We start from the raw sequence: 11,457 nt of genomic DNA, 5'->3' as shown, positions 1-11,457 counted from the left end.
ACAAGTGATTCAGTCGGGGATATCTCAATCCGTGCGTGATCCGTAAACTACGACGTGCATCGAGGCTCGTTCTAACATCACGGACTATAAAAGCTATCGCTCGAGGTAATAACTACCGCAAACTCTGTGCGTCGACATCCTTGCGAAACGTGGCAGACTGACGTGTCTCGTTCAGAATTATTTCTCCCAAACGAAAGAGAAACAATCGAATTCTGTGCAAAAGCGAACCCCCGGTCCCTTGTCACGCGGATTCATAGGTAACGATCGATGAGGTGCGCGAAAAGGCCGAAGGAAAAGCGTCCGCGAGAGGACGCGTAACAGTGAAATACGGGTCGCGGTTAGATTATTAAATTTAATACGGCCAATTACTCCGAGCGAACGCGTCAACCGCGAAAGCTAATAGTCGTCGGACGATGGAGTCGTAAGGACCTCGGAACGCACTCTATATATCCCGTGTACAGCCCCGCCGGTTCTAACGACGCCGTTAAATCAACCAGGCGAGTCATTATTAACCGCCGACAGATCTAACGGTCGAGCAGTAGACGAGGCTATGCACCGAGAATACGCGACGAACCAGCGAAAGTGCGTTCTCCGGATTCGCAGCTACGACAGTTACACTTAGTAATGCTTATTGCTCGACCGTCACCTATCATTTCACCTTCGGTCCATCCGCCTGTTTCTTTACGATGCGTACCAGAGTCACGGTGGAAAAAGGAAAAACCAGGGGGTTCTTGACGAAAAGCAGACAAGAAATTACCGTAACCGAGACGCGAACAACTCTGATGAAACGTATACCCCCGAGGGGGAGGCCAGGAGTGGGGTGGTCGTCGGAAAATCGATAGCCAAGTATGTGTGTTAGAATTATTTGAGGCGGGTGGCCCCGTTCCCGGCCCTCGCTCCCACAACACCAAGCTTTCCTCCAGTCGAAGCGCGTTCGAGCGACTTCGCTTGAAAAAGGGCATTCCGCGCAACTGGACAGAGAGCCAGGCGAAACCCCCGGCTCGATTAACCTCGGGGTTCGGATATCCCAACGCGGCAGAAATACCTTCGTGTCGCGTGCGTCTTTCCCTCGAACCTTGTACCGCGAAACGATCCACGGAGATTTTAAGGTTTTAACGGAGTCCGACGAATCGGTCTACGTGGGTACCTATACATAGGTGTATCTCGCTCTTTACGATTCGATTCACGTCGGAGAAAAAGAGGACAGAAAGGGACGGGACTCTGAGTATACGATTTAAATACTTAACCTTTGTGTGGGCAACATAAATGGTCACGGTTATTGAACAATCGGAGTACCCCAAACATCCTATTCTGACAGATCGGATACACATGATAATTATACTTTCGTACTATTCCGAAAATCTTTGTTTTCCTTTCCTATAATATACTAAGTACTGTTTTAGACAAGGTCATAAAACATTGTGAAACGAAATACAGAAATGGCTACCTGGGTACCCGGTTACCCACACAAGGGTTAAATCAGACCCCGACGCAACCGGATACCAACGATAAGACTTCCGAGGATATTCTAGCGGTGGAGGTTCGCGATTCAATCGGACCCTTTAACACTAGAACTACCAGCATTGAATGTATACTAAATTAAATTGTATAATACAATAATATATATATAGAATATATAAGACAATCTAGCATAATATACCCTAAAATAAAATCTGTAATAAATCAATAGCAAACATAAATTCCGTCAAAAGCACTATTGTAATTCCAGTAATGGGAAAATAGTAAATTTGTAATCCGTAATTTTGACGGATTTGGTAGTTCTAGTATTAAAGTGTGATATTTTCGCGTTGACTAACATCGTTTCACTAATCGCGCGAAGAAGGAAACGAAGCGAATTAGGTCGCTCGATCTCGGAAGCATCGACAAGTCAATTGAACGCGGTTAACGCACTCTGAATATTTCTGGCAACGGAACCACTCGTCGTCGTCCTACCTCGTAAATATCGATCCTAGTTTCCCTCGTAGAAGCGACATTCGTGTCGCGATTAGGAGGTAGCTGCAAGCGGCAACAGCAAACAACACAAACAGCAGCAACGACGACGTTGTCCGGCTAACGAAGAGAGAAAAGCCAAGGACGGAAATGGGGAAACACGCGGACGGCTGAACTTGAACCTCGGAGCTTTTCCTCTCTCTCTCTCTCTCCCCGACGACGACGCTTTCGACGTTTCGATCGAAACACGTGGTCGTCACACGGTCGCACACGACCGACACCTCCGGGATACCGAACACTTGTCGATCACCAGAGATAAACGGTGCACACGTAAGTATATACGGGTATCACAGGATCAACCACCCGCAGCACCAAACATTACACCGAAGAAAGGGGACGCACCTGTTCGCACCTGTTTACACCTGGTTACGCGGCTTCGCCCACTGGGTCACCGGATCGCGAATCGCCAAAGACCCCTTTCGGAAAGTATGCACTCGAAACGTCCCGTGTATCGAGAAAGCATATACTCGTTGTGTCTAGCCAAGGGAACCGATAAACCGGTTCACCGATCCCAAAAGGCTCTCCGCCACGTCCCGATGGAACTCCACGAACTACGACGATATCGATGAAGGATATTGAGAGAACAACGGTGTTTATAGAGGTTGGAGAAAGCAAGGAACGATGCACGCCGGTGGGAAGTGAAAAACAAACAAAAAATGACGGAGAAGAACGAGCCGAGTGGACGAAGCCGAGCGTCGCGAGACGCGTCGTAACGATTCGATCCGTAGCGCACCCCCGAGAAACAAACGAAAAGACACGACGCGCGTCGAGTGCCACGCACGACTGATCAACCACAGGGAAGTTCGGGGCTGGCGCTTGCGCGACCCGACCTTCCCCCACTAGTCACCCATCAATCGCTTTTCTCCTCTTTTCCTACCCATGCGCGCGTTACCTCCTCCACCTTTTCCCCTCCGACCCGCCGCCGGCACCCGACTACACGTTTCTTTCTCTTCAGCTCCCTACTCCGATCTCGTCCTCGCTCGCGGTCGACGCACCCCCACCATCCCGGCCAACCACCCCTCCGAGGAGACCAGATCGGACCATCTCCGGACGATTCGCGATACTCTACTGGCCGGCAGAATACTCGCTCGAACCGTCGCGTCAACTCCGTTTTACGAGCGTGCTCTTCTTCCTCTTTGACTGTTTATCTCGTTGATTTTCGATTCCGCGATTTTCCACCCCTTACAGCCGTACGTTGTCGTTCAACTCGAACGGGATGTCCACGAGCCACGCGTTTAAGACGCTCCGAAACGATTCTTTACGGAGTACGTTACGAAATCGCGGAAAGATATCCGTTGAACTCTCCTTAGTATGTATGTAGCCTTATCAATTGCACACGTGTTTCGTGGGATCGAACGCGTCTGTCTACTTTCATCAAGAAACATACTCCGAATGTCGATCGTTCCGAAATCGTCTATCCGTGATCGTGCGACGAACCGGGGCGTCTCGGTTAAAGCGTGTTTAACATTCCGAGATTACGATCGAAGCCCGAGAAAGAACCGATCCCCGGTTATAAGGAAAACCAACAACGAAATACCAAAACGAATACGTTACATGCATTCCTGTAGAATTACGCATTGATAAAAATACCCGAATAACCTATAGACAATTCGCGTACCAAGATCCTCTTTCTGGAAATCGGGTGTTGGCGCGTCGTCGGCGAAGATGAATTTTCGTTGTTCCGAAATGTAAATCGTTCGACGATCGAAAAACAGCTGATCGACCACCGTAACTATAGGACAGCAGAAACGGAATAATTAACGGTATAAAATTCCTTTTCGAGCACCAGAAGAGTCAGTCGAATGTCGATAAGGACCTGCTCGTTGTACAAACGATTCGAGCATGCTCTGCGCGAGAATCGGATGAAATAGGTTAAAAGCCTTGCCCCTCTCGAGCCAACCGAGAGACATCGAACGCCCACAACTTGTTCTCACGATCATTAAACCAAATGAAATTTCCTACTTTTACGAAAGGAAACTCGCTTCCTCGCTTCTCTGTTCGACTCTTTCTCCGTACTTTCGACTCGACCGAGGCGTTCCTTTTCCCGAGCCTCGAAATTTCTCGTTAGTCGGACGGCCGAGAATCAGCCGTGGTATAATTGGCACGTCCCCTGTTCGGGGGCCCGACGTTTTCGATGGAACACTAGCATACGCCCGTCGAATTAGCGAGTTAAACTCTCGTCAAACTGAAAATTACGCTCGACGTACGTGACAACGACGCACGCTCCTGTACAGCTACTCTCCCGTTATAATCCTCCCTTGCTACTGTTCAAATATTCGTCGCACCCGGACCATTAATGTGGACTGCCCCGACGTTTGAACGACGCTTCGCTATCTTAAGAAGTAAAATCTAAAGAAAACGTCGAGGCACATCGGAGACCTAGAACTCTTAACATCCCCGAGATTTGCCCGTTTAAAACGGAGAACCTTGACGGTTTACGCTCCGCGACAGGATCCACCTTCCACCCAGTGGAGGGTCGCGACGAGTTATTAGCAATTCGAGTCATGCATCAGGCATTTCGTTAATTAATAAACCCTCCGGAGACGTTCCAGCCTTAATCCCAGCTCGCGTACTCTCTCCGCGTAATGATTGAATCTCATTGCCACTTAATTATACTCGGTAAGATTCGTTATAAATTCGACACGGTTGGGATTGAGAAAAATTCTGCAGACGAACGAGTAGGACACATTTCACGAATTTATCCAAATACAATTCGAAAATAGGAGTAACCGTAGTGGTAAAAAAAAAATGGTAAACGAAGGGGGGAGGGTTGAAAAGAAACATAGGGAAATCGGAGGTCCGAGAGAGAAAGTAGAGGGAAGGGGTCGAAATCGATAAAGCAAGATGGCGGCATACAGTACCGCAGAGTACCGCAGCCTAGCTACCACGAGATTATCCTCCGCTGCTACTCCTACCTTTCTACCTAGTACTACCTACCTACCTACCTACCAACCTACCTACCTACTCGTCTACCTACCTACCTACCAACCTACCTACCTACCCTAGTCGTCTACCTACATATCCTACCTAACAACCTAGTAGCCGGTTACATATACACGTTGCTGGTATCGGCGTAATCACGAGATTAGCTATGCCGTGCCGTGTGTATGCACTCGCAACGTTACAACCTATACGACACGTGGTCGTAATTACACGAAACGGACACCGCGCGCTCACCACCGCCATTCCAGGCCCATCCGACGTCCGATCGACCGGTCATTCCGATCCGAATTACACGTACCCTGTACGATGGGGACAGTGCATGGTTAACGAGGCTTTTATCGTCTCGGAAACGATTCCGTTTCCAGATCTTGTCTGGCTATGTCGGGCAGTGATCGTGTTCGAGGCGTAAATTCGACTCGATGCTATTCGACCAATATTGTTAGCCCAATAGCAATAGTTGCCGGCGGGTATGAGACAAACCCCTCGTAGTTGTTTCGCGTCGCGTGCTCCAGTGGAGTTCTGTTTACCCACGCGTTTATTTTCAAGCGGAAATTGATCACGAACGAGTTTGGACGCCGAAATTCCAGCGGGATGTGCCCCAGATTAAAAAATTCATTTAAATTTTATTAAGTTTCGCAATTCTGTCAGCGCACTCTGCCTACGAAACCCAAGCCAAATGTGGAAACAGGTGACTATGGATTTGTAGACAGATTTCGTTACCATCTGCTGCCAATCTGCACGGAAATCGTTGTCTGTAAGATTCGCTGTCGTGTCTCGTACGTGGTAAGTAGTCGAACCACTGGACAGTTCCGCCCTCCCTGTTATTCGTCCCTTCTAGTTTCCAATCTTTTCCAGTATTTTTTTTTCATTCATCCGTGTTCAACCCCACATCTGAGTTCTCTCCTGACTTGTCCTTTTTCCCGACTCTCGCTCTGTTTCTTCTTTCTTTCTCGCTGTCGAGTCACTCGACTGTTCAATTTGCTCGACACATACTTTGCCAAAAGCGACTTTCCAATCGCGATGGAGCGTCGACGAGAGACAATATTCACGGAAAATATCTAAAATCAAACCTGTTCCACGCGTTCTCCCAGTCTGTCCTTTAATCGGCGCGGAACCGAAACACGTGATTATATTCCGACGGTATCTAAACGCAGCATTCGTTGCACCGAACGGGATACGGCGGAAAAGGTCGATGACATTTCCCTGTTGCCGAAGCATATTTTCTTTTGAGCGCAGCAAATCCGCCTCGGTCACGCGATAATACGCGGACATTAAAGGCGAGCTACTTCTTCCTCTTCGATCGAGGTGCTCGGCCTCTCGCGGTGATTCGTAGAAGAAACACTGTAGCGATATAAATGCAAGTAGGACGACATTCGAAGCGAGAAAAGAATAGAATGCAACGCACGAAGGTCGTATAGCCTGAAAATCCATAGTCTGCCGCGATTTTATTCGAACGATATGTCTAGTTGGAGGCATCGCCCGTTTTCCGACCATAATAGAAAAGGGTTAGAAGCACTCACCGATTCACGAAGCTACGAGGAGTTCCATATCCCTCGCCACTGATCTCTGCAATAAAAAAGTCAAGGCGAAACAATATAATTAACGAGATACTCGAGACGCAGAAGCAGTGAAATCATATAATAGTGGCAAGAGCAAGGAAAGAGGGGGTGGGGGTTGCATCGTTTTCGTACATGGAAGAAACGAGGAAGGGTACCCTGGACCGTCATCACCCTCCAGTAGATGTATATCGAGCGAAGGTTCCCGTTTGTTTCCTGACTGGCAGGATTTACCCCGGACTCGTTCCCTCCCCCGTACATCCCCCTACGATGCATCCCCAATGGAACGGGAGATGTTGTTTTCGCGAGCGCGGTTTTCTTCGGTCGTTAGAGCGGGGTTCCGACGAGCCATGTTCCATGGGGAGACAAGTGGTTCGAGAGGAGTCCTTTCCGGTGTATAGTCTCGTCGGTGGCCCTTCTCCAATGACAGCTCGATGCATCCCCTAATTGAAACCGACGTTCCTGTTCGCACTCCGAATCGTCTCTCGAACAGCGAAACATTTCTGTGCAATTTTTCGCCGTATCTTCGACGTATTAACCCCTTGTACTCGGAATTTCTAATTTTCCATACATTTTGTCCCTTCGGAGGGGTGAATCGAGTGCAAAGGGTTAAACTTCGCAACGGTTTGGTCCTTTAAAGCTTGGTATTTGATACAGAAAGATACATACGCAACGGGCTCGATCGGTCATTTGTCGGTTTTTCAGAGTCGCGTCAAAGTAATGACTTAGCTTAGCAAGTGTTGCACGGATACGCGCAGCAGTGATATACGATGAATAAAAAATTACACGCCGTTGCACCGTACCGTGTCACTGGACGATGCGCAATACGATTACACGATACGAGAATACGCAACAAATGGATATCGTCGGCTGAACAGAACGCGCATACGGTACTTCCTTGAAAATCTTATCTCCGCGACACGGAATTCTTTCCGTTGCGATTCATATTTCATGAACACGGAAAACTGTGCGATCGAACAAAGAATATCGTGGCTTTTTAAGGCATCGTTCACTGAGCGGGCAGATTTCGCGCGCAAACAACACCGAAGGTGAAGGCAGTTCCGATAACACAAGTCGCAATTAAGAGATGATAACAGTGCGAACAGTTTCCTACGGATAACACAACGAGTTGTATTACGCTCGATCTAAAACAGTGGAGAAGGGGAAGGGCCTCCCACCACTTGGTAAATTTATTTCAACTACTAATATAAATGTTAAATCGAATGTTAATTTCGCATGAATTTCAATAATTCCCAATACCAAGTGCAGCTTTGCCGGTGAAGCGTGTACATCCCTCGTGTTCGCGAATCGACGAAATACGTTCCAATCCCATTCATCGTGGCAGTGGGTTCGAGAAAAGGAGCGCACCCTTTCGCGGGGAGAGGCGTGAGCAGTGCTATCCAGTTCACAATAATTATTTAGATTGGCGCCCGCGTCAAGGACTCTCCTGTTATTCTCGAGTGCACGCGCAAACACAGCTGTGCGCGCGCGCGCGTCTTCGCAGGCGCACATGCTCGACCGAGGGAATACGTTGTATGTTCACGATTCACCGACAAAAGGGGGCGAATGAATACCGACGCAACCATGTATGTACTCGGATCGGTATCGTTAACGAACTATCGGAGGTCGAGCAAACGGGAGACACCGAACGTAATATACAGTAAATTCTCGATGAGTGTTTGCAGAGTTTTCGGCACTGAACATTAATACGTTCGCTACCAGTGACGCTTATATGATATTTCATAAATTAATGGCAATATGAAAAGCTGGAACGCATAATTATTGGCTTCGAAATTCCTGTACTAAACCTCGCTGAAAAGTCAGTGTTAGACCTGGGGACCTCTCCTCGTGAGCGTCGAAGTGCCTTCGAACACTCATCGAGGATTTACTGAAATCGTCTTCGTCGTTCGAGGGACAACTAGCTCGGTGTAGCCGAACGGGTTACACGACACTCTGCCGGCCGAAGGGAGAGTATGTACATATAAGAACGAAAGAGGAACGGAAGGAAGCTGCAGTTAATTTCCTGTCAGAGAGGATCCCAGGTAAACCTGGCTCGGCAAAGCGAATAAAAAAATCGATCGCGACAGAATCGAGGCGATTACGGGAGATCGGGGAAGAGGATACACTCTACGATTTCCGTGTCGTAACCACGTATCGATTACAAAGCGACGAAACCCTTCCAAAAGTGTCGCTCGACGCGGTTAAACGAGGTCCCGTTTCCGGGAAACCCGATTCAATTTTAACGAGAGAACTCCCATCACCAATCGAGACCGAGCGAATAAACGAGTCACGTGTCTCTTGGATAACTACGGGGATTCTTCGACGAAGGTATGCGATCGGTGAAGTTTTCCTTTCGACGTTGATCGCGACCGAAATACACACCCATCGTTTTCTCCGACAGGTTATTATTATTTCCATTCGATTACGATGGAGTGGAAATCGCAAAAGCTCCTCTGCCGAGAGGTTTAATTAGACACGCCGGCCATTTCGAACGCGACTCTTTCATCGGGATACGGCAAACTGTGATAGAAATTATCCTCGTGGCTCGTGGAAAGTTCGGTTTAATTACAGGATAAGTAAGGAAAGCGTGTACGTAACAGTCCAACCGAACTCGGTTCAGTCTCCTTCTGTAGAGCAGTTACGGGCATACGTTCTCGCACTTGGATGGACCACATCCAGGAAACGTTAATTAAACCGGTGGATCTCTCGAAAGTTTTGGTCAACTTGATTCAACGCGTATGACCGTTAGCCGCGTGAAGATCAACAGCTGTCACAGAATTTTTGCCGAATTTCATATTCGACAAAAGAGAAGCGTCGATGATGTTTCGGCTAATAAATCTCTGATGTCCCTAACACGAAACACGTGACGTATACGACGATCGAAATGACAAAGTTTCGCGACTCGGTCGAACAGAGACGTTCGAAGGCAACGAACCGCTATTTCCGTATGACCGATTGACTTCCCGAAGGGGCTCCGAAGAACATAAAAAAAGGGGAAGAATAAAAGTTAAAGACTGCGCGCGTTTAGCAAGAGACACGAACGGAAAAATGGATCGGAGTGGATAGAGAGAAAGAGGGGAGAAAACGCACAGATTCGACGGCCGGATCTAAGGGTGAATGCCGCTGGCAATAGCGAAGGTGGGTACGGAGGTGAAAGTAGCAACGATAACGGTAGCGGAGGGACGACCTGAAGGGTAAAGAGAAGAAGGTGGCTCGAGCAGGAACGAATAGGTGCGCGCGCCCTCGCGCACGTGTGACGAAAACGGAGCGAGCGAGAGGGCTCGAAACGGGGGGGATGACGTTGGTCGACGGGGGTGGAGAAGGAAGGGAAATCGCAACGACGATCAATACTTCGCCACGCCTCGCGCCACCACCTACCCTGCTGGTGCAAAACTTGACTTTCCCGTGGGTTTTGTCCGTCGGTCAAGAATAGTACCTAACCATTTTCGATGCTTTCCAGACGATACGACCGTTACTTTTATATACATCTTCCGAAGAAGACCCTCGCGTCACCTTCCTGGCACGGGCAGCTCGCATTCGATCAATCTTACGATTTCACTGAACGAAGCGGTTCGTCGAAGGGTTCGTCCCCGATACCATTCGACGGAACGATCCGATCGCGCGTTCGGTCGTTCGCCAACCAACGAACTTCTTGCTCGTTACGAAGGAATTGGAACTGCGTTTCGACGGTCGTGTACGCGATAAAGCGTCAGGAAGTAGCTTAGGTACGCGTGACCCCGTTCCGCGGGGTCACGATACGGAGAAATACGAAAACACGAGATGGCAGCACATTACGGTGATACAAAAAGTTCAAATATCGTTCACGTTTTTTCCTAGGATTTATACCTTTGCGGGGTTGCAATGGTAACACGGTGGAGCTAGTACTTCGGGAAGAAATCACGCTGTTAGTTCTGACGGTGCTTTTAATCCAGTAAAACAGCAATCTACTTTTCAAGCTTTTCCTTTGTTTAGATAGAATGCGCGATAAGAGTACGACACGCGTCCGAAAAATCCAAAGAACCGTTAATGTACGTCAGAGAGGTGAAACGTATCGCAAGGTTTAATATACGAATTTTGAGAATTGTGTATCTCTCGAATAAACCGCCAGGAATCCCCTCCCTGTCATTTCTTGGTCGACTGTATTAAGATAGCATGGCGTGCACGAACGTTTTTAGCAACCGATAACGAGAAAGCTGACATTGGACCACCTAATCTGTGGTTGCTTCAGCTGAATCTGCGTTTAAAAGTAAAACCAGCACTATCAAGGATGTGGGATTCGATTTTACGGGGCAAGCTTTCTTTTCAAGACACCAAAAAGAAAAAGCAACCCGTATTGAATTATCGAAACTCTTAACTGTATTGTGACGGCTAATCTTGCGACCGAAAATACCGGTGAACGGATGCAATCGCAACGTGGAGTACGTTTGCCGGGTAACAGGCGACAATAACGATGAAATTGCGCGAACGAATCTTCCATGACCATGGCACGGCTGGGCATGTAAATCTGGGATATCGTTGGATTACGATCGACACGATTCTTTCCTTGCCGATTCGTGACGGTGTTCCGCCGTGTGGTATCGGTGGTCGATCGAAACCAGGCCAGAAGGTTTTGCGCCGGGGCTAACGGCGACGAGTGTTTTCTCGAGACAACGGTGACCTGGGTAAGCGGTCGATCGTACAAGTCCATCCTAGGATCTTCGGAACCAACGTTCGAAGCGAAAAGGTACCTCACGAATCTGGGAATATGTTCTTTTGTAATAGGTTTTCGAAGCAGTCGGTATCGTTCGCGACCTGCCACTGCATTCGTTACCGCAGATTTTTACCGTGGTACTTCGATGCACGTCGAGAAACCGTGTTACGTCTGCGACCGTAAACCGGGAGAATACCAGTCTCTGTTCCAAAGCAAACTAGCCAGAAGGAAGGAAACACCAGAAAAAAGACACGACTG

The sequence above is a fragment of the Dufourea novaeangliae genome, unplaced genomic scaffold (genome assembly GCF_001272555.1).
Source record: "Dufourea novaeangliae isolate 0120121106 unplaced genomic scaffold, ASM127255v1 scaffold347, whole genome shotgun sequence".
Classification (NCBI taxonomy): domain Eukaryota; kingdom Metazoa; phylum Arthropoda; class Insecta; order Hymenoptera; family Halictidae; genus Dufourea; species Dufourea novaeangliae.
This window is presented reverse-complemented; position numbering follows the sequence as displayed.